At 29.3% G+C, this 20,637-nt stretch overlaps 2 protein-coding genes across 3 annotated transcripts in view; both read right to left on the reverse strand.

Moving 5' to 3' along the window:
• The window catches only part of LOC107441151 (lipopolysaccharide-induced tumor necrosis factor-alpha factor homolog), a 46,405-nt gene extending 26,425 nt beyond the window's left edge, over positions 1-19,980 (reverse strand). The window contains exon 1 of one of the 2 annotated variants that reach the window (XM_071180204.1): positions 19,860-19,980. The gene's annotated coding sequence lies outside the window, so the exon portion shown is untranslated. Of the gene's footprint in view, positions 1-5,564; positions 5,874-19,859 lie in introns of those variants that run through there. The other variant, XM_071180203.1, reaches the window with a different exon arrangement.
• Positions 1-20,637, reverse strand: part of LOC107441147 (lipopolysaccharide-induced tumor necrosis factor-alpha factor homolog) — a 324,710-nt gene that overhangs the window by 71,076 nt on the left and 232,997 nt on the right. The window lies entirely within an intron of this gene.

Here is a 20,637-nt window from a genome sequence, read left to right on the forward strand (position 1 = left end):
CGTTTTTAAAAAATTATACACAAGCAATTTTTGCAAGCAATACTTTAAACTAAAAGTAACAGAGAATTAATAATTTCCAAATCTCCGTTCTATTAATTAAATAAATTCACCTCAAGTAATGTTTTAAATATTAAAAGGCCAAAATAAAAAACAAAAATTACCTAAACGTACTATTGTTTCCTATGATATACATATAGTGAACAAAAAAAAAAATATCACAGTAAATATCTTTCCATTAAGGCTGTTTTTCGAAGACTCTGTCGTAATATGAAATAATGCTTTCTTTGCAAATAATATGCTATTTTTATAATTAGTGTGAGTTTGCAACTGTTTCTCATGCAAGTTTAGCCTATCAAAAACGGTACTTACGTATTAACGCAACCAGGCCAAAATTCGCATAAATCGCCAAATTTGGCGTAAGTAGAAAAAATTGAAATAAATTTTTTTTTATAAAACAAAGTATTTTATAAACAAAATTATAAGCATATATTTTAATAACCTTTTAGATTACATATTATTTCGACATCACATAGTGCATTATTTCTCATAACAAATACAGTTTTTTATATTATTTTGTTTTAAAATATAAAATAGCNTTTTCTTTTTTTAAATCAGCAGTGGGGACAAGTGAGGGAATGACATATTGGTATATTTTAATTACCTAAAATAAATAAAAAATAAAATTTCATAATTTTATTTTTATTCTTTTGCTAGCTTGCCTTCGGAAGGACACTTTCCCTGAATTTTTTTTTTTCGTAAGCTGTAAAACAAACATAAAATATACTGGGGACATGAAAATGACTGTTTTTGTGAGAATGACCCATATATTAAAATACTAGATAGACTTCTGGTCTGGAGGGCCACTGACAACTACATAATGGTTGCCCTTATCAAATTTTAGCGATCCCGGACCAATGGCCCTAATTTTGTAGCTCAGCATTTAACTCTAGATAATGAAAAATTGATCGAAAATTTTTAAATTGATAGAAGAAAACGCATTTCTAAACAGTTGTAAAGAAGAAAAGAGAAAGTTTTAAGTTTTTAAAAAATTATACACAAGCAACTTTTGCAAGCAATACTTCAAACTAAAAGTAACAGAGAATTAATAATTTCCTAATCTCCGTTCTATTAATTAAATAGATAGATTCACCTCAAGTAATGTTTTAAATATTAAAAGGCCGAAATAAAAAAGCAAAAATTACCTAAACGTACTATTGTTTCCTATTATATATATATAGTGAACAAAAAAAAATATCACAGTAAATATCTTTCTATTAAGGCTGTTTTTCGAAGTCTGATGCAATATGAAATAATGCTTTTTTTGCGAATAATATGCTATTTTTACAATTAGTGTGAGTTTGCAACTGTTTCTCATGGCCGTAAGGTCAAGTTTAGCCTATCAAAAACCAGCGTTGTCTACGCTTATTTTGAAAATGGCGCAAAACGGAGATGTGCTACAGGAGATAATATGGAGAAAGGACACAGTTCTGTGAAAATAAAAAGCGTTTGTGGTCTAATTTTTTGAATATTTGAAAACTTACTCCAATGATTGCTTGGCCACATAAAAATTTGCAAGAACTGAGAATAAAGCTGTGATTTTGATAATTTTCTTCCAGCTGGAGAAATGCCGCCAAATTGGCAATTTTTTTAAAAAAAGTTTAATAACTTTTAAAATATTTAAATTATTTGTCTGTTCAGAAATCCACATAATTCTTCACGGCAAGATTTAACATACAGTTTAAAATCATCGCATTGCTTCAAGTGAAAGGCACTTAATCTAAGGCTTTTTTTTTACTTCTTGGTGACAGAGCATCGAAAAGCAGCATTAACACTAGAAACACTGACTTTAGATGCATACCTAGAAAGTCTGAAAGGGGGCTTCAGTCTGTTTGTTCCTAAATTGTCGTTGTGTAGATGAATTAGACATCCAGTATCTTAAATTATAATCGAAATTAATTAAATAAGAAATATACTACAGACTCGGTCATCAAAATTTTATGGTATTTTATTCGATTTGATTAAGGAAAATGTTCGATTAAACGAAACACTGACTTTTCAATTATATTTAAATATTAGTATCTTAGATAGTTGAGTTTCCCTTTCTGTGTAAATAATAATTGAATATGTTTTAATGAATCTGGGGTATTTTATACTTACTAAAGGTTATTTTATACCTAAGGATACATGGGGATATGGGTTACATACCAAAATAAGTTGACCACTATGGCCCCTCCCGTCATTCTAGATATAAGGTTCTATATTAATTATATCTAATATATGAATCTACGATATGATCCTATAAGGTTATCGCGCAGTAATTAAGAAGGCATTTAAATTGGTTCAAATTATGTAAAGTCAGAAATACTCAATACTTTTAGTAAGCTATTATTTGAATTACAGAGCAATAAAAAAAACGAAAGGGACTAAAATGTTTTTTGTCGTCTTTCTAGTGTGATCGGATTTTTTGCACTAAGATAAAAGCCTAATTTCACTGCAAAAAAAAGTATGGTCGAAACTCCAGAATATGGTAATACTTACCATGTTGGTTCTATGAAAACACCTATACCTATAAGCTCGGTAATTTTTATTGGAGCGCTTTGCTAATGATTTTGGTAAAATTATGAAAAAAATATGGTTTTATTATATAAGATAAAATTTGATAACTATAGTAAAATTTGTTAATTTTATGATGATACCGTAGAACATAGCATTTCTCTTAGCGCAAAAAAGAAATACGAGGTGAAATCGTTGTTTAAAATACGCAACACATGTATAAAATATTCTACTAAGGCAAAGTTCAAAATTAAAGAATGAAAATAAGAGTGGCCTTATACTTGCGAATGTAATTGTAAACAAAAATAAAATGATGTTTAATAGCCTTACAAATGAGATGTTCAAAATTTCAAACGTGTTTTAGCCAGACAAACGGATATGATGGGTAACATTAAAGTGAAAGAACCTTGAGATTCTTTTCTTAAACAGCAAGATAATCCGGTGTCTCAGTGTTAAAAGGAAATGCGAAGTTTCATCTTCAGCAGCAACAGGTTTCATCAATGTTTTCACTCTTAGTTTTTATTTTTATTTCATAAAAGAAGAAATGCAGATAACTTTCACTTTCAACATCTTGCACTTGAAGATGCAATTTAGAAACTAAAGCTCTACGCCATTTTATAATATATGCGAGAAATTCAGTATTCAGAACTTCGAAGAGAGAGAATGTTGTTCTGGTGATTTATTCCGAAGGACCCGCTTATAAAAAAGGAGAAAAACTGGGCGATTTAAAAAAAAAAAAACCCCACTTAACCCACTCTACCACCAAATAAAAACGCCTAGCAATTTCGTAATCTATTTGTTTTTGTAATTTCTTTAATAAATTAAGAGGTGATCAAAACATTATGGATTAAGAAAAATTAAATTATTTTAATTAAAGGACTTAACACAAACATTTGTCAGAATTCAATATAAAGAGGTGTGCAGATCCATATGGTTTTCAATAAGGTATATATCCAGATTTATCCATATGGTATATAAAGAAATTACGGTAAATAGACAAATAGCGTAAGTTAAAAACCTTGGTAAGTTAAAAAGTAAGTTAAAGTTCTTGGATCACTTTCAACTTCGCAAAACAAAAAAAAATTTAACACCCATTTCGAAAAAAATATAATAGAAATAAAATAATAAATAAACATTAATTAATGTTTTACTCCCATTTTTAATATTTTTGTTGTAGTGCACTAATATACCATTCAAATTTTTAAAAAAAATATCAAATGATAATATATGTATGGGCTTTAATTACACTGCTTTAGATCAAAATATATGTATGTAAAATTTTTAAGGGTTAACATAAAAATAAATCTAATCTATCACTTAGTTAAAACTAAATACGTAACCAAAGATTATTTTTCAATGTATAATAAAATATGATATAATATAATAAAATACTGTTTATAAAAAATAATCAGGTTAACATGCAACCCATTACCTGTGTTTTATAGTACAGAAAATTGTGTGAAAAACTTATTTCGAAATCAAATCAGAGAATATATTTTAAAATAATAAGATCCAAAGTTAATTTATATTTAAGTTAATTACATTTTCTTATATAATAAAGGGATATTTCAAATCCCTTTGAATTATCAAAGGAAGAAATACATAAATTATCGGTAGAATTATTTTTTTTACGTCTCATTAAAATCGCAGTCTCTTTTCTCTCTAGGGTGGTAACACTAATTCATCTGTAATAATTCATTTTGTTAGTTGCCTTAATTAAAAAGGTTGCTTTCATTTAAGAAGTGTTAAATATCTAATTTTTCATTAAGCATTAATTTACATTCATTTATCAGGTAGTCTTTGGTGATAGTTTAAGTAGTGCTGAATATAGTTAGTTAAACGTTGAAGTTTTTAGTAAGTAAAATTTTTAGTTACTTAAACGTTTCCGCTGCCTAATGAAGCATTTTCCAAACTCATGGCACCACGTGGTTTGTGAGATTTAATGGCTGTCAGATTGATTATACATTATTACAAAACTTCAAATTTTTTTTATTATTTTATTATTTAAATCTTTTAACATCAATGTAAATAGTATAATTAATTAACGGTAAAAATGCCACTATGGTAATAACGGTAAATATTTTTCTCAATATTAAAAATGAGGCGTATTGTACATCGAAAATTTGAGCTTTGGATTTACAGTGGTATAATAACTGCAAGCCATCTGAAAAGTTTTGACAATGTTCTGCTTAATGTACATTTACCTTAAATTTTTCATCAGAAATAATCTTTATAAACAAAAGGCGAATGAAAGCTTTATAGAAGTTTAAAACCAACCGTATAAATACATGGTTCTATATCTGCCTTTAATATTCAAACTTGGTCTGTTATATTATATACTCTACTACCAAACCAAAGGAATTATTATAGACAAATTAAGGTGCCCACAGCGTGGTACAATATTTAAGTAAGTATATATATAGATTTCAAAGTACGTGTAGTATGTAATATGGGTGTAGAAAGAAGTATGCAAGTCAGGGATAATAACCGCAAGCCGTATGATAAGTTTTGACAATATGTCGCTCAATGGAAATTTATCTTACATTTTTCCTTAGAAATAAAATTTATACACATATATGTGAATGAAAGTTAGAAAAAATAAAAATTTAAAACCAAAAACTGAATAAAAATTATTATTTAAAAAGTATTAAAAAGCACTAAAAAAGCAGCTATTAAAAAGAACCCGCTTGATATCAGTTTTGTTTATGAAAAGCCCGGGTAATTTAAAATAATGCTAGACAGAGTTGTTCTGATGCAAATTTGTTAAGGCATTTAAAGGGTTAAACAATAGTATTTTAGCATCCTCGTTCTTTACCGTACTCTGAAAACAGGTCAATAAACAATAGCGTATATGATTGGAGTTACATATCTAGTTACAATTAGATAACATATGTTGCTAGAGAAAATTAAACGTATCGATTAATTTTAACCGTGAATTCCACACGCTTTGTCTTATGTAATTTAAAAAACCTTATTATTTTTTTAAAAAAAGAAAGCAAATGAGCACTTACTTTGTGTGGGTGGATAACTAACAAAGCGTCTGTGGAAAGCGGGCAATCCAACCGAAAATAAACAACCCTTCCCGATAAAAATTCTCAGCATCCAGAGCACTGAGAAGCTACAGACGAGAATTCTCTTCTCTACTGTCCTTGGCGCTTTCACCACTCCCTTCCTCCTCCCAGAAACATTCGAACCATTCTCTTGCTTTAACGCGAAAGTCGGCTGCCTCAACAGGAGTAGGGGAAAAAACTGATTAGTATTCGTTTTTGATCGTCAGACTTCAGAACATCTAACGAATAGAGTGGCAAAAAAAAAAAAAATGTTTTTATTTTCGAAGACTATAAATTGAAAGCAGACCTATTCGTTTTCTACGAGACTGATAGACTTGTTAGAAGATAACGTCATCCCTTTAATAATATTTCTTTCAAGGTTGAGTATTGTGTGATTGCAGCTGTAATTACAATTATATTTTTCCTCCTTTTGGTCTCCTTTTTTTATTTATGTAAGCGAAGCCAAAAGAAGTGTCAAACCTTTCTTTTATGTATAAAAATGGCATTTAATATCGTATTGATACATATTTGTTCTTAAATTAAAGATCAAAGGAACTTAACGTGTTTCAGGACTTGGATGTTGATGCAAACAATATTTGATAATTTATTATAATTAATTAATTAAATCATAAAATGTCTAATAATTGACTTTTGAATCGAAAAGGCATCTATAATTGATGTCACGCTTTGAGGGGAGGAAGGGGGTTATTGAAATTTGAGATTTAGTAACAAGGGGGAGGAGAAGATAACAAGAAATGTGACACATGACAAAATAGAAATATTTAAAGCAGCAGATTGAATATTTAATATTGCTTATTTCATATATCTTTTATTCATCTTTTTAATTACAAAAGCTGATTTGTGGTGACTCATGGAATAGAGCGTTCGTCTTCTAATGAGGTGAACCGGGTTCGAATCCCAGAGATGGCTGTTCGATATAAATTCCTCCCCCGGCTGACGTAAAATATCTTCAGTGATACACGGATCATAGGTTAGAGTCCCCTTGGTGTCAAACTAACCTTAGGAGGTGTTCGTGTTTTTCCTCTTCAACGAAAATACGGTCTCCACGAAGGCAAATTTCTCTCAATACTTGATAAAGTCCTCTAGATTGTGTTCAAAATTTCAAGGCTAAGGAGTTGAACATTATTAGTCGTAAACCCTAAATTGGGCCGACTGTTCAACGACGGTTATAAAAATTAATTAACGTTGGTTAAAAATCACAACCACGGTTAAAAATCACAAAAGCTCACATAGAGTCTTATTTATGTTTGGTCACTAATGCTTTAAAAACACTTTTTTAAAATTTAAACAATTTTAAATTTAAATACTTTTAAATTTAAATACTTTTAAATTTAAAACACTTTTTAAATTTAAAACTTACTTAAAAAATTGTTATAGTATTTAAAAAATATTATTTAAAATATAATAATATAAATAATAAAATAAAAATATAATTTAATATGGCACATTATGCATTTTATTTCTAAACTGACAATATATGTTTATGTAATATAATGTGACATGTTTAATTCAATGTGACAAGAGAGCGTCAAGTGTGAGAGTGTCATAGGGAAGGAGAAGGACAAAATATTGAGTGTGACATCACTTATAGACTGCTTCTTAATGAATTAACCTCAATGAATTATTATTTAGTGGTGAATATGTACAGATTAGGAAAACATATATTTAATTAAAATATGTTTAGTAATTAAACTATCAAGAGGACGCTTTACTGAAGAAGAAACTTTTCACTGTGAATTCTATTTTACCTTCATGGGTTATTTAAAATATCAAGTACACTGTAATTCTAGATCAAATTACGGTAAAAAGTTTTGATACTTAGGGTACATTTTACCGTGAAATCCATTTTAACCAAAACATGTTATGGAACAAAAAAAATCAGATACACAGTACATTTTCACAGTAATAATTACCGGAAAATCACTGAATCACTCTAATTAATTAAATGTTAATGTGAAAATTATGGTATATTATTTTACGGATGATATATCTTAAGTATCTGTACTTTATACCGTAATTTGATCTAGAATTTTTGACAGTGTATATATAAATATGAATTCAGGTGAACCTAGAATAAACCATAAAGTTTCAAATGTTGAAAAAATGTCTTCAAAATGTTAATAAATTATGGCAGGATTACGCAGTGGAGAAGTAATTCTGCAATAATTAATTTGCATTTTAATATTTTAACGACATTTTTTAAACGTGTGAAACTCCATGGTAAACTCTAGATTTGTCTAAACTCATATTTTTCTTACGTAATATTTTAAAGTATTTTTCTGAGGTAAAACAGAATTTGAAATTAAGAGTGAAAATAAAAAAAAAAAATCTTTCAAAATCAAACTAACAAAAAGAATCGAAGATACTCTTCTAAATAAGAGCTCCAATTTAAAGCAACCCTTACTTTCTCGCCAACGGCAGATGTCTTGCCAAAAGTAGCAGCCGCATAAATTATAAGCTCTGTTTCTTTCATGAAGGAAAGCGCGGAAAATGACTGACGACGAGATGGTGAATAATTTTATTAAGTAATGTTTTAAGAACGATTTTATTATTTTAGTCGTGAATAAAATGGATGGATATTTTCTAATTGTCTGCTTTGACGTCACAGTTAACAAACTGAATTAAAATTGTGGAAGCAAGCAAGATAGTTATTTAAATTTTTTTATTGATTATCAATCACTGTTTCAAATTTGCAACGTTTATTAAAATCAATTGGTAAGCAAACTAAGATAAAATTTAATTTATCCAAAGAGCAGAGGTAAAAATAATAGCTTGTTTATAAGCGTTTTATAGACATTTAAAAGCAACAAATTGAAATTTGTTACATCTACGTTTTTCAAGTTGGCTAAAATAGGAAACATTTTAAATTTTTTCTGAGATCTAAAGTTGAGAACCGATACCCATTTTAGTTTTTTCGAGTTCCAACTTAAAAGTGGTAGAAATTTCGATAAATAGAGTGGCAATGTCGCTATTAATTTTGATCGTATATATTAATTAAAAAACAGCATTGCCGATCGGCCTGTGTAGGGGGTAGGGAACTGTCCTTGCATCAGAAAGGTCCTGGGTTCGAATCCCGGTCAAGGTATGGATGTTTCTTTCTCTGCGTTCTATGTCCTTTCTCCTTTGTGTGTGAATGTGACCCGCCCTATAGACGGGCTGTGGTTGTGTGAATGGCGTGGCAGAAGTCGAATTCCTGGCCATAGATGGCGTCACTGAAAAACAAGAACAATCGCTCCCCCACTGCCTAAACAGGCATACGGCAAAAAAAAACCAGTAATAAAATAGATTAGTATCAAGCACTAGTTGAAATTTTGAGCACGATAGTTTGTTGGAAAGTGATCGCAATTTCGATGGACATTAAGTTCTCGTAGATGTTGAAATAGTTAGAAAAATTTTGTTTCTGGCTGTTCAGAAAACGATTGATACTTGTATTGTCAACCAACTCAGAGCTCCAATAAAAATTTAAACACACTAACAAGTCAGTGCCGGAATAAGCGTGCTCGGGGCCCATAGATTAAATTTTTTTTCACGTATCTTTTTTATTTATTCAAATATAAAAGTAATTGTATATCTTTTCATTTAAGACAGCCTATTTAAAATAAAAATAAATAATAATAAAATAAATGTTACTTTATTTTGTTAAATTTTGTAATTATTTATAGATCAAAAAGAATTATGGACGCGGACACTAAACAAGTATAAAACACTAAAAAAATTACGAGACACTTCAGTCAAGGCACTAAAAAACTTTTTCATTTAAAACGTCTCAATAATATCAACAACATTGAATTCTTTGCTTCTTGTTTAAACAAGTCTCAGCTTGCTATAGTACTGCCTTCAATTTTTTCACTATCAAATCAATATGACAAATTTGAACTTAAAAAACATTGATAAATCTTATAATACATAAACTATAATAGTACTTATAAATAATAACTAAAGTAAGTAATAAATAAATATAATTAACATTTTGTAAAAAATTATCGTATTTTATTAATATATATTAGAAATTATTATTTTTTTAAAAATCCTTCTCTTTCTTAATTTTTTAAAATTTATTTTCAAAAAATCCATTTAAAGGGGGCCCTAAATCATTGAGGGCCCCAGGCCATGGCCTAGTCTGGCCTAATGGGTATCCCGGCACTGTAACAAGTCAAAATAATATTCAATATCGATTAATTCCAGAAGAGATAATAAAGACAAATTCTACTTGAGGTGGTCAGAAAAAGATTAAAACTTATATTGTTCTCGGTCACAGAGCTGCAGTTGAAAGTAGAGTACGTAAGTTATTCGGAAAGTGATCGAAAATTTGGATGAACGAAAATTTCGATTTGGTGATTGTTAAATCCTGTTGTTATAATGCCTCTTAGAGCTCTGGGCGGATGCCCTCTCTCGATTGTTCTGAATACTAAAAGTCAATTTTTAGTTCAATGGTAACACTGAGATGTCTGTATAACTGCGGTTAAGCAATTTCAAATACAAGCCATTTTTGTTTCAACCAATCAACTCTATTGTTTAATAAAGATGCGGGTGCTATCTGATCAATTTTTTTCATTGAGATTTTTATTCAGTATTATTTTTTTTGCGTCTCTCATTTTTATTTGAATATATTTAAATCGAAACTCAGGAAGACGATTAAGGTTAAGCAAAGGAATCGCATTGCGTGAAAATAGGGTTGCCAGGGAAGGAACAGAAATAGGTGCTATTGTTCCATTGGCGAAATTTAATTATGGAGAGAACTAAATGATGTCTGAATTAGAAAGGTGCCACCCGCACCAGGGCTAAAGAGAATACAAGGGCTAGTTCACTCCGCTCTTAGAGCTGAAGCTACGATCGCTCTTAACCTAAAAGATAAAAAGAAACATTCATTTTTATTAAATGGATGTCCAATATATATTTTTTTTATTAATAAAAGTAGAGAGAACGAAACAAACGTTAAAGTTTATATCGGCGGTAAATTGATAATGACTTTAATACGAGATATGTGTTTTTTCTTATTTCGAGTTAATTGTCTCGAATATTCTGAATTACATCAGAAAAAAATTGAAAGTCAATTATTCCCCCTTGTAATTGTGTTCATTTATATTCAGGCAAATTAATTAATTTTTTTCCTACAACATTTAAAAAAAGACAAACAATGAAGGAAATGCAAAAAAAAAATGAACAAGAATTCTATCTTAAATTCAGTGAAAACACCTAATTTTGATGGAATTTTGAATGTATTAAACCAGAGAGAAATGTGACTGTTTAAAATTTACTTCCTGCTTTTGACTAGAAAAATAATTTGGGAATATTCAAAGAAAATTTGTTTTGCGTGTTTTAACTTTAAAATAAGCTTCTGTAACCATTTTTGCACAATTAACTAAACTTCTTTAAACCATTAAAATCTACTTATAAATAGTGTTTTTTAAATCATTTTGAAATAAAGAATACAGTTCTGACCGACAAGAGTGAACTATCTAACTGATTAATAAAACTTACTTATTTTTGAATAAAATTACAANATATATTTTGAAAAGAGGGGAGGAGTGGGGGAAGGAGGGAAGGGCCCCGAAAACGGCTGTGCCTAGGGCCTACGAAAGGTATAATCCGGCTCTGTCCCTGAGACTTTTATAGTTATACGATCTAACGTCAACACTTGAGTTCTTTTTAAGTCAAGGTTGAGTTTTTTGTGATTACAACAGTAATTATACATGTTTTTTTATCCTGTTTTTTGCTGGTCTTTGTTTTTGAAAAAGCAACATGCCCTTATTTACTTTTATAGAGATTTCTGTAATTGTAATTATTGCCCTATTCTTACATAAACAAATTTCAAAAGTTGAAGCCGTAAATTTTTGAAAATTATTTACCAGTGCTAAAATACGGCTTATCAAAATGAAAATGGTACATTTCAACATAGATATGTGATTCTTTATAGGATTAGTAGGGTTAGTAGTAATCCTATACCTTATTAATCTATATAGTAATTAATATAGTTTAAAGTAGTGCATTACGTTAATAAAGAAAAACAAAACTATTTAATGATATTAAAACAATTCGGCCTTGCCTAACGTTGAAGTTTAATAATTGTATATTGAAGTACAGAAGGCTTCAAAACTGTTTTTGTTTTTTGTAATCGTATGCTTCAGGGAAAGGAGTTAAAATGGGAGTAAATGAAAATTGATTTTACATACATAATGAATAAGATGATTGTTGAGAGTTGATTGTTGTTTTATTTTTATTTTCAATCATTTAACAAATTAAAAGATTGGATAAATTTAAATTTTACATAGTTTCATTATAATTAGTTAATATTTTCTACACCAAAATTTGGGTTTTTGACAGTGATTGTGAACACAAAACAGAGTTTAATATCCAACTAATTCAAGGACATAATTGATTGATCACTTGCAATTTTATATGCATGTTTATTTATAAATAAGATGTTCATAATTTAATAAAATTTTGGGTTTTGACACTTGTCAAAACTATGTAGAAAAATGTTTTGTCATGACGGATAAAACCATTGTTAAAACCAGAAAACCGTCAATTGTCAAAAACATGCCAACCCTGCCAGTAACACCGTAACTAGATTGCAACAAAAATACGACGGTTGACTCGATTGTAAAGTCACATGTGAATACGGCTACGCTGACGCGTGGGTCTAAAAAGGTTTCTATGTCCATTTTTGATGACGTTATATTTTGCCGTCACCCAGACGTCAATATGAGACTATAATGGGCCATTTAATTGTCACAGTGACGTTACCATGTGATAAAAATATGACAAATTCGCAATTCAGCAAGTTCACCGTATGACGAAGATGTGACGTATTCAACTGGGTCACCATGGGACGAAGATGTGATATGTTTACGTCTCGACTGGGTCAGAGTGAGACAAAATTGTGAAATGTACGTCTCAACAGGGTCTCCGTGTGGCTAAGTAGCGAAGTGAATATGTCACATCTTCGTCACACTGTGATGTCACGGCGACAATTATATGTTTCATCGCGGTCTCGTGTTGACGTCTCTGGGTGACGTCAAAATGAGACGTCCCTAAAGGAGGACATGGTAACCTTCAAAAACCCCGGCATCGACGTCGCATAGGTGACATGTGACGAGCGATTACTTCTCACTTGGGCCGGATCACGCTATTGGTCGAAAATGACATCACTGTTTGGGGGAAGGGAGATGGTGGCTGTTGGCTGGTGTTTGTATGAGTTTGGCGACAAATTTCGTATGCACACTTGCTCGCTCGGAATTTATTTATTCCTTGCAAATGTTTACTTAATATTATGTCGTCGTTAGGGTGGGGAGATAGGTAAATGTCCACTTCAGCATTTCAGACAATATTTATGTTTGAATTGATTTAAATTCATCAAAGCTAAAAACAATAAAAATAATGAATGTTTTTACAAATATAAGATGGTATGTATAGTAATATTACAAATACGTTTTTTTTTTTCGTTTGTTTGTTTTTCCATAAGAATTATCTTTTGCAGTTATGAAGTAACAAAAATTGAAATAAACATAAGCTCAAATTTACTCATACATCGCAATTTAGTTGTGTTATGAATAATTTTAAAAACTTCATAATCAAGCAACACGTAAATTTAGTTTAAAGTAATGACCAAAATTCTGGGCTAGCCTCCCCCACCTTGCATTTAAAGAACAGCCCCAGTTGCTAATGACGTAAAAGCAGTATAGCTTAATTTCACTTACTTAGATTCGAATAAAAAATTACCACAAAACTGTGCAAAATGTGAATATTGTCTTTGTTCCTCAACACTATTACCACGTGTAAATAGAGCGCATTTGAAAACTAAATATAAAATCTGTCGCCAAATCAAGATCAGTCGCCAAAATACTATGCAATACACAGTATATCCCTTCCCCAAACAGTGATGTCATTTTCGACCAATAGCGTGATCCGACCCAAGTGAGAATTAATCGCTCGTGACATGTGACTTCATAAATGAGTCTCCGTGGCTGTCGCAATTTGATTGCAAACTGGTAACGATTCTATCTGGGACAGAATGTAATTGAAGATCATAAGCAAGTTAACGTGTTTCAAAGCTAAATTGCAAATGCGTGACTCAAAAAGTGCTTTATAATAGGTGATAGGTAATTTTTGTTGGCATAAAAAATAAAAATAAAAAATTCTACTGAAAATAACTTTTATACATCAAATAGATAAATATTACAAATAAAAAAAGATTTTTACTTGAAATTTGTCAATCTAAAATATTTACTTAAAATTTGTTACTATATTTATCTTTTCTGTCCTATAGCCCTCTTTTAGATTTGAATACCACTCATCCCCCAGCCCCTCTAAATCACCCATACCGACCACCTATCGACCCTTTTTTTCTCCTTTTTAAAAGAAACCATGTGTTGTTGCTAAAAAGCACCGATAATACTGAAGTGAAAAAAAATTTAAAATAAAACTTCACGTTTTCTTTCTATTAAGAAAACCAGATATTTGAAGGAAACAAAATCGAAACAGCAGTAAATAATTAAATTTATCTGGAAGAATTAAATACGTTGACAGTTAAAATTCGAAAACTCTATTGTTCATCTTTACGACTGCCTTGAGCTTTCAGTTAAAGCTTGAATGTTATGCTTTATGTTCATCAAAGATCCCCTTTCAAGCAAATGTTCAACTTAGTACTTTGTTTCAAGAGAATCTGGAAGACAGATCCTTGTTTAATCCAAGGTATGACAAGGACGCTCCTCTAATTTAAATATTTTTAACCCCTGATTCTTTGTCTGAACTCTGAACGATCGGTTTCGTAAACATTTTCGATTATTATACTCGCTACCTTTTTATCAATGCTTTTATTTATTTTTTATCATATTCATCGCCCTTCGATCACCCTTTCTGATGATAATCGCCCCTATTGAAAAGAGAAATTGCTCATTTGGGGGCATTCTTCTGAAGTTTGGTAACCCAGTGATCTAAACTAACCATCAATTTGAAGGATGGGAAACAAAACTGCCTGGTAATCAGTTCTAATAATAAACATCTGGAGGGGGGGAGTGTTTTATTTCTAAGAGTAGATCATTCGATTCTGTTCGTTCTCGGAACATCGATAATGATCTACTAATAATTAAAGGTCTGGCGGCGTATCTCTCTTATAACTTCACAACGGTTTGTGCTTACATATTTAAATTAGAATAGTGGGTGATGAGAGAAAGTTTTAACTCTGATAAAAAAGCGAACAAAATTAGTAAACTTAGTTTGAGAGTTAGTTAGTTTTTTCATTGGTTTAACTTAAGCCATTACTATGTATAAAACTGTAGACGATTCTGTTTCTTTTTTTAATTCTAATATTTAAACGATATTAAACAATATCAGTGATTTTTGCTAAATTGCAGCTCTATTTAATAAAACAATGAGCTTACTGAACGCTCTTTAATTTGTTTATAATTATGCTTTTGAAATGTGATCCTATAAAGCTAAATTTAAAATCAATTGCAATTAAAGCAGAGTTACCTACAAAAAAGCAAAATTAATGTAGAAAAAGTTGCTTATTCGTTTCGCTATACCATTATTGAAGCCAATGATGCTTAATTTTAGTAACAGATACTATTGATGTTAAATTAATTTAAATAATGTATACTATTGCTATTGTGGTGATAGGTGATGTTTTAATAGTTACCAAATATGCTAATAAATATATTTAATACAGATGCCAAATATAGGTGCTATGTTAATACGTTTTTTTGTGGTCACCTCAAAGGGATAAGTATTGGTGAAGATAGGAATTTTTGAGAATTATTAGAGATTTTGAGTACTATAGGCTGACTTTGAGCAATAGTGTCAGGCCAAATGATACTGAATATAGTTAATTTTTATTTTGGTGAGATGAACTTCTAAAGACTTGTTTTTCTTAATCTAATAAGGAAAATTCACCGGGAATTGATTAATTCCGATTAATACCGTTGATTAATACCGATTTATCGATATTAATCAACACTACACAATCTTTTTTTAACTTACATTTTTTTAACTTCATTTTTTTTAACTTACTATTTTTTAAACATTTTTGAAGCAACTATTATGTATTTTTTCTTTGTTTGACTTCTTTTATATCTATGCATACGGAGCCAAATTAATTGTCTAATGATTTTCTCTCTCTCAATATATAAATAGCTTTTAACATAAAAACAGTGATAATTTTTTTAATACTTGGTGGCTCCGTCCTAGCTCGCTCCACTCACTAACTCTCGTGGTTGACTCAAATTTATATTTATATTTTTTTTTAAAGTCAACTATTTTTTAAAGTTAATTATGTTATTAAACTCTTATATAATTATAAAAATTTAAAAGAGGAACAGAACGTTTCACAAATATGTTAATCGTAAAAAAAATGAACCATTTTTTGGATTGTATAACAATTAAAATTGGAAACGGCATTTACGAATATCTCTTGAGTCTTTTACCCATACTTTTTTACATTTTTATATTTGTTATGATTTAATCAAACAGCATATAATCTCTTCCTCTATTCATTCATTCATTCTATTCATTAATTTCATTCTCTCATATTTTTCGTTACCTATTACATCAAGTCAAACACGAGTTTATAAAATTAAGATTTCGAGAGAGAATTTTCCTCAATGATAGTTAAATAGTCATTAAGTAAAGCAAAAGAATGAAAACAAATTCGGGAAAAAACGAGCGAAAATATCATTAACTTTCGAACAAATTGGAATTTTGAAAGAAATTACCAGTTGAGTTTATAAACAAACTGATTGTAAAATGACCCAGTGGATAAATATTTTATAACATGTTAATCTTAAATTTTTTAATCTTACGAAACTAAACATAATTAATCGTGACGAGTAATTAAATATATTAATCGTAATGAAATGAAAGATGACATGAATTCGAAAAATAATCAACTTTATCTAAAAAAAAAATAAAAAATAACATATTCGTACTAAGGAATACAGATTGTGAAATAAATAATAAGGAGAAATAAATGCGAAGGAATTATACTCGTTAAGGATACAAAATAATTACCTTACATCATTATAACAGCTCAAGTTGGAAGCGGCTTTTATATATTTTTTTAAAATTATCTTAATTGAAATGTTTAAATAAAAATTATTTAATATCTGGTGAAATCTAATCTCTCTTTCTTTCTATCTATTTTTTTTTTAATTAATTGATTATTTCTTCATTGTTTTTGACATCAAGCAAAGTGCGACCTTATTAAAAAGAAGATCTCGATAAAGATAAATGCATTTTTTTTATGGCGGATAAATAAATCATTTTTAAGGCATAAAAGGTACATAAAAATCTCATATAAAACACTTAAAATTGCAATAACTTTCGAAAAATTTGAATTTCTAAAAAAAAGGAAGAAAAAAAAAACTTGATTTCGGTTGATAAATGAAAATGGCTTTTTCAGCACGTCAAATTTCCATTTCGTAGTTTGCTTTTCCGCTAGTTGTAGATCGGCCAATGATGTATTTTTACTTACAAGTTTAATAGCTAATTATTCTCGAACTAATAATCAAATTTTAATTTCTCTTAATCCATCGTACTTTCTCTATATTTTTTCTATACACTTTCACAATTTCCTGCTTTCTTATAGTTTTTGAATAGTGTTAAGTTGAACAACCAACAGCTCCAACAGCTGAACAGCTGTGGCAACAGTGCTTACAATTTTTAAATATAAATTTTTAAATTTAAAGTAAAAGGAAAAAAAATGCTTTTGTACTCTTTTACTTATGCAGAATTTATTTCTTAATATTTTCTTTAAAACAAATAAGTAAATGAAATAAATAAAAAAAATGTTATAGATACATTTTCATATCAAAAGAAATTCTTCATTCAAAAGAAATTTCAACTTCAAAGTACATACAATAAAATTACATTTTATAAACTGTCCGTTTAAACACTTGATGGTGATTTAGTTAATAGAGGAATTAAATTTTGTTTTAGAATGCTTTCATGACGAAAAGGGAAATGAATATTTCATTAGACTTATTCGGGTAAAGCAGGTTGAAGTCTTTAATTATAAAAAATATCGAGCGAAAAGTAAAATTTTGTTACTGAACGACTAAAAGAACAATTTTTAAGATGACTCGTCTTGATTAATGTGATTACGTAAAATCAATGCTTTTTTAAAGTTCATTTTACTGGCATTTATAAACAGAAATAAAGTCGTCAATTGGTTAAAATGTTTATATACATGCAGTATCGTTGCATCATCTATTTATTTACACAATCTATCACATCTCCTAATTTTTTATTCACAAAATCACTGCGCACTGATCACTGCGCAGTGATTTTATCACTGTGCACCGAGTAAAATAATATTGCATTAAGTAAATTAATATTACTCAAGCTTGCAACGTATAAATGAAGAGTTCACAAAGTAATGATATTTTGTACTTACTTCCAAAATGTTTCAGTTGTTATTATTTATTCAGTTTTTTGGACGATAAAAAAATTGTGACTATTCTTAAGATTTGTTCGACTATCGAATGATTTTGGAGATAGTATAGAATGACCTTAGAGAGTTTATTGGATAGAATATTTACTGAGAAAGGAACAAAATGGTGCAACAAATGCGTGCCTATTGAAACGCATGATTATTGATCACAGCATCGATTAACGATGAATTCTGTGAAATGTGTTAGCATTTTTATACCTAGCTACCATGACTCACTAAATGTTTTGATCTACTTTTTTTTATCATACTAACATTTTAAATAAAATCAGAATTAACTTTCTTTTTATTCTAAGTTCGTTTCTATAAGTATTTTTATGGTCTTCAATTAGGAATCCAATGTAAATATTTTTGTATAAATATTTTTGTAATAGATAGTTCATTTAAAAAAATAGTTTACAGCAATACAGGGATTTATTTAAAGAATTAATAAGAAGCTTATACTGAAAGAAAATTGTAATATTTTGAATTATAAGTATCTTCTATGATAACATTATACTGTAAAATTATCAATTAACAACAGCCTCTAATCATTGTTAATCTCATGAGAAGTTGAAAATGTTAACGAAAATTGGCAGAATCTCTAGTTGAAAAGTATATTTACACGATTAATATACGATAATGCAATAAGTAAAATTATTCGAAACTAATTGAATTTTTTGTGCCGCTTAAGATTCCTAATCATTCAGTTAAAAATTATAAAGTAAGAAAATTTCATTTGCTTAAACCTTTTAATAAATCCATGTTTATCAATTAAGTTTGCAAAAATATTTTATCACTGTCAAAAAAGTGTTCAGTTTCATTACATTTGCTCTACAATTGACTAGTTTTCAACTATCAATATTCAACTCTGCAGCCTTGTAATTTTGAACCTGATCCAGAAGACATGGGAACTCTTGGATAAAGTATTGGAATGAACTAGCTTTCGTGGAAGACTTTTTGATGGAACAATTAAACTCATATGCGTTATATTTAAAGAAAAACCACAAAACTCTCCCACGGTTAGCCAGACGACAAGGGGGATCTAACCCATGATCCGTCTACTACTGAGAATATTTTATGTCAGCAATGTATTCGGTGTGAGCCAAAAGCATAATTCGTATCAACCAGCCACTGCTAGGAATCGAACCTGGATAACCTCATTGGAAGACTAAGGCTTTTTACTCTGGGCCACCACTTTCATTGTTCATGAAAGTAAAAGAGGGCTTTTATTTTGAAAAAAAAAATTACTTTTGACTACAACAGGAGCAGTAAATTTTAAATGTCTAAACAATATTTCTTCATAGATCTATTTTTAGATTCAGCAAAGCTATGTTGTAAAACATGCTGTTTTCAGAGTCCCGTAGAACATTTTAAATTGATTTGGTCTATATATTGGTGCACTGATGTCAAATAAGAAAACTTTTAATTTTTTAACCTCTATTTTTAAATTTTTTTGAAACTTTAAGCAACTTTTTGAGTAGATGCAGCGTAGATGCACTAAAATTCTAAAGTTAGTATAATAAACAAAGAGAATTTCAATTTTTGAAATATGCATATCGAATATAATTGAAATAATTCTAAAATATAAGGCAATTTTTCTTTCCTTTTTCTTTGGTAGAAATAAATGATTCGCATTTTTTTTTCAATAGCTGTGATGAATATCCGAAAAAATAACAGAGGAAAGCATATTTAAAGCCAGCGTAATACTTCGAATAAAGATCACTTACAAACTTTCTTGCATCGAACAAAATAATAAAAATTGTAAACCTGAGTAACATTTTATACAATGAAAGTATAATATTTCTTACCAATTTTCGTAGGTGGATAGCTAAATGAATTGAAAATGGAAGCTTATTGATATCTTTAGAACTAAACGAATTCTCGTAAACAAGACCCAGACGTTGTGTACAGTATTTCTGATTTTACAACGGAAACTTGAAAGGAAGAGAATCAACTGATGAATATGTAGATATTAAGAGTATCTGGAAATATTAAAGGCATTGTTCGCTTCGGCCGGAAATTTACTGTTGACCTTCTTTTGTTAGAGATTCCTTTCCAACAAAAATATAGATTTGAATCTAACATAGAAACTAAATGCATTTTTGAGAGCAGTTACACTGTAGTTTTTGATAATCAACTGTTCTATCAAGTTCTCCCTTAGCGTTTTTAGATGGACGGCTCGCCCTACCTGCCATTTGATGCCTATAAATGAGCCTTCTAAGCCTTTTTTGTAAAAGTAAGCCGCCATCCCTTTAAAACACTGTCATTTAATTCATATTTCATATTCAGGAAAAATTAATTAACTGTAAAAATAATAATTACATACAAAAATGAACTGCGTCTGTAGGTTTAATTCTGGTTACAATTAAAAATATTCACTTTCTTTCAGATTATTCTCAACTGGTAAAATTTTTATAAGTATCTATTTTTTCTCAAGGGGTATATTAATAAATTTTCAAGTAATTTTAAGTTTTAAAATTATTTTTTAAATAAATACCCTTTTCTTTTCAAGAAAAATGACATTTTTAAATGTTTATTTTCTAATAATTTTCAGTATAAATTATAGAAAAAATCTTTTAAGCTGTT

This window comes from Parasteatoda tepidariorum, chromosome 4, assembly GCF_043381705.1.
Source record: "Parasteatoda tepidariorum isolate YZ-2023 chromosome 4, CAS_Ptep_4.0, whole genome shotgun sequence".
Classification (NCBI taxonomy): domain Eukaryota; kingdom Metazoa; phylum Arthropoda; class Arachnida; order Araneae; family Theridiidae; genus Parasteatoda; species Parasteatoda tepidariorum.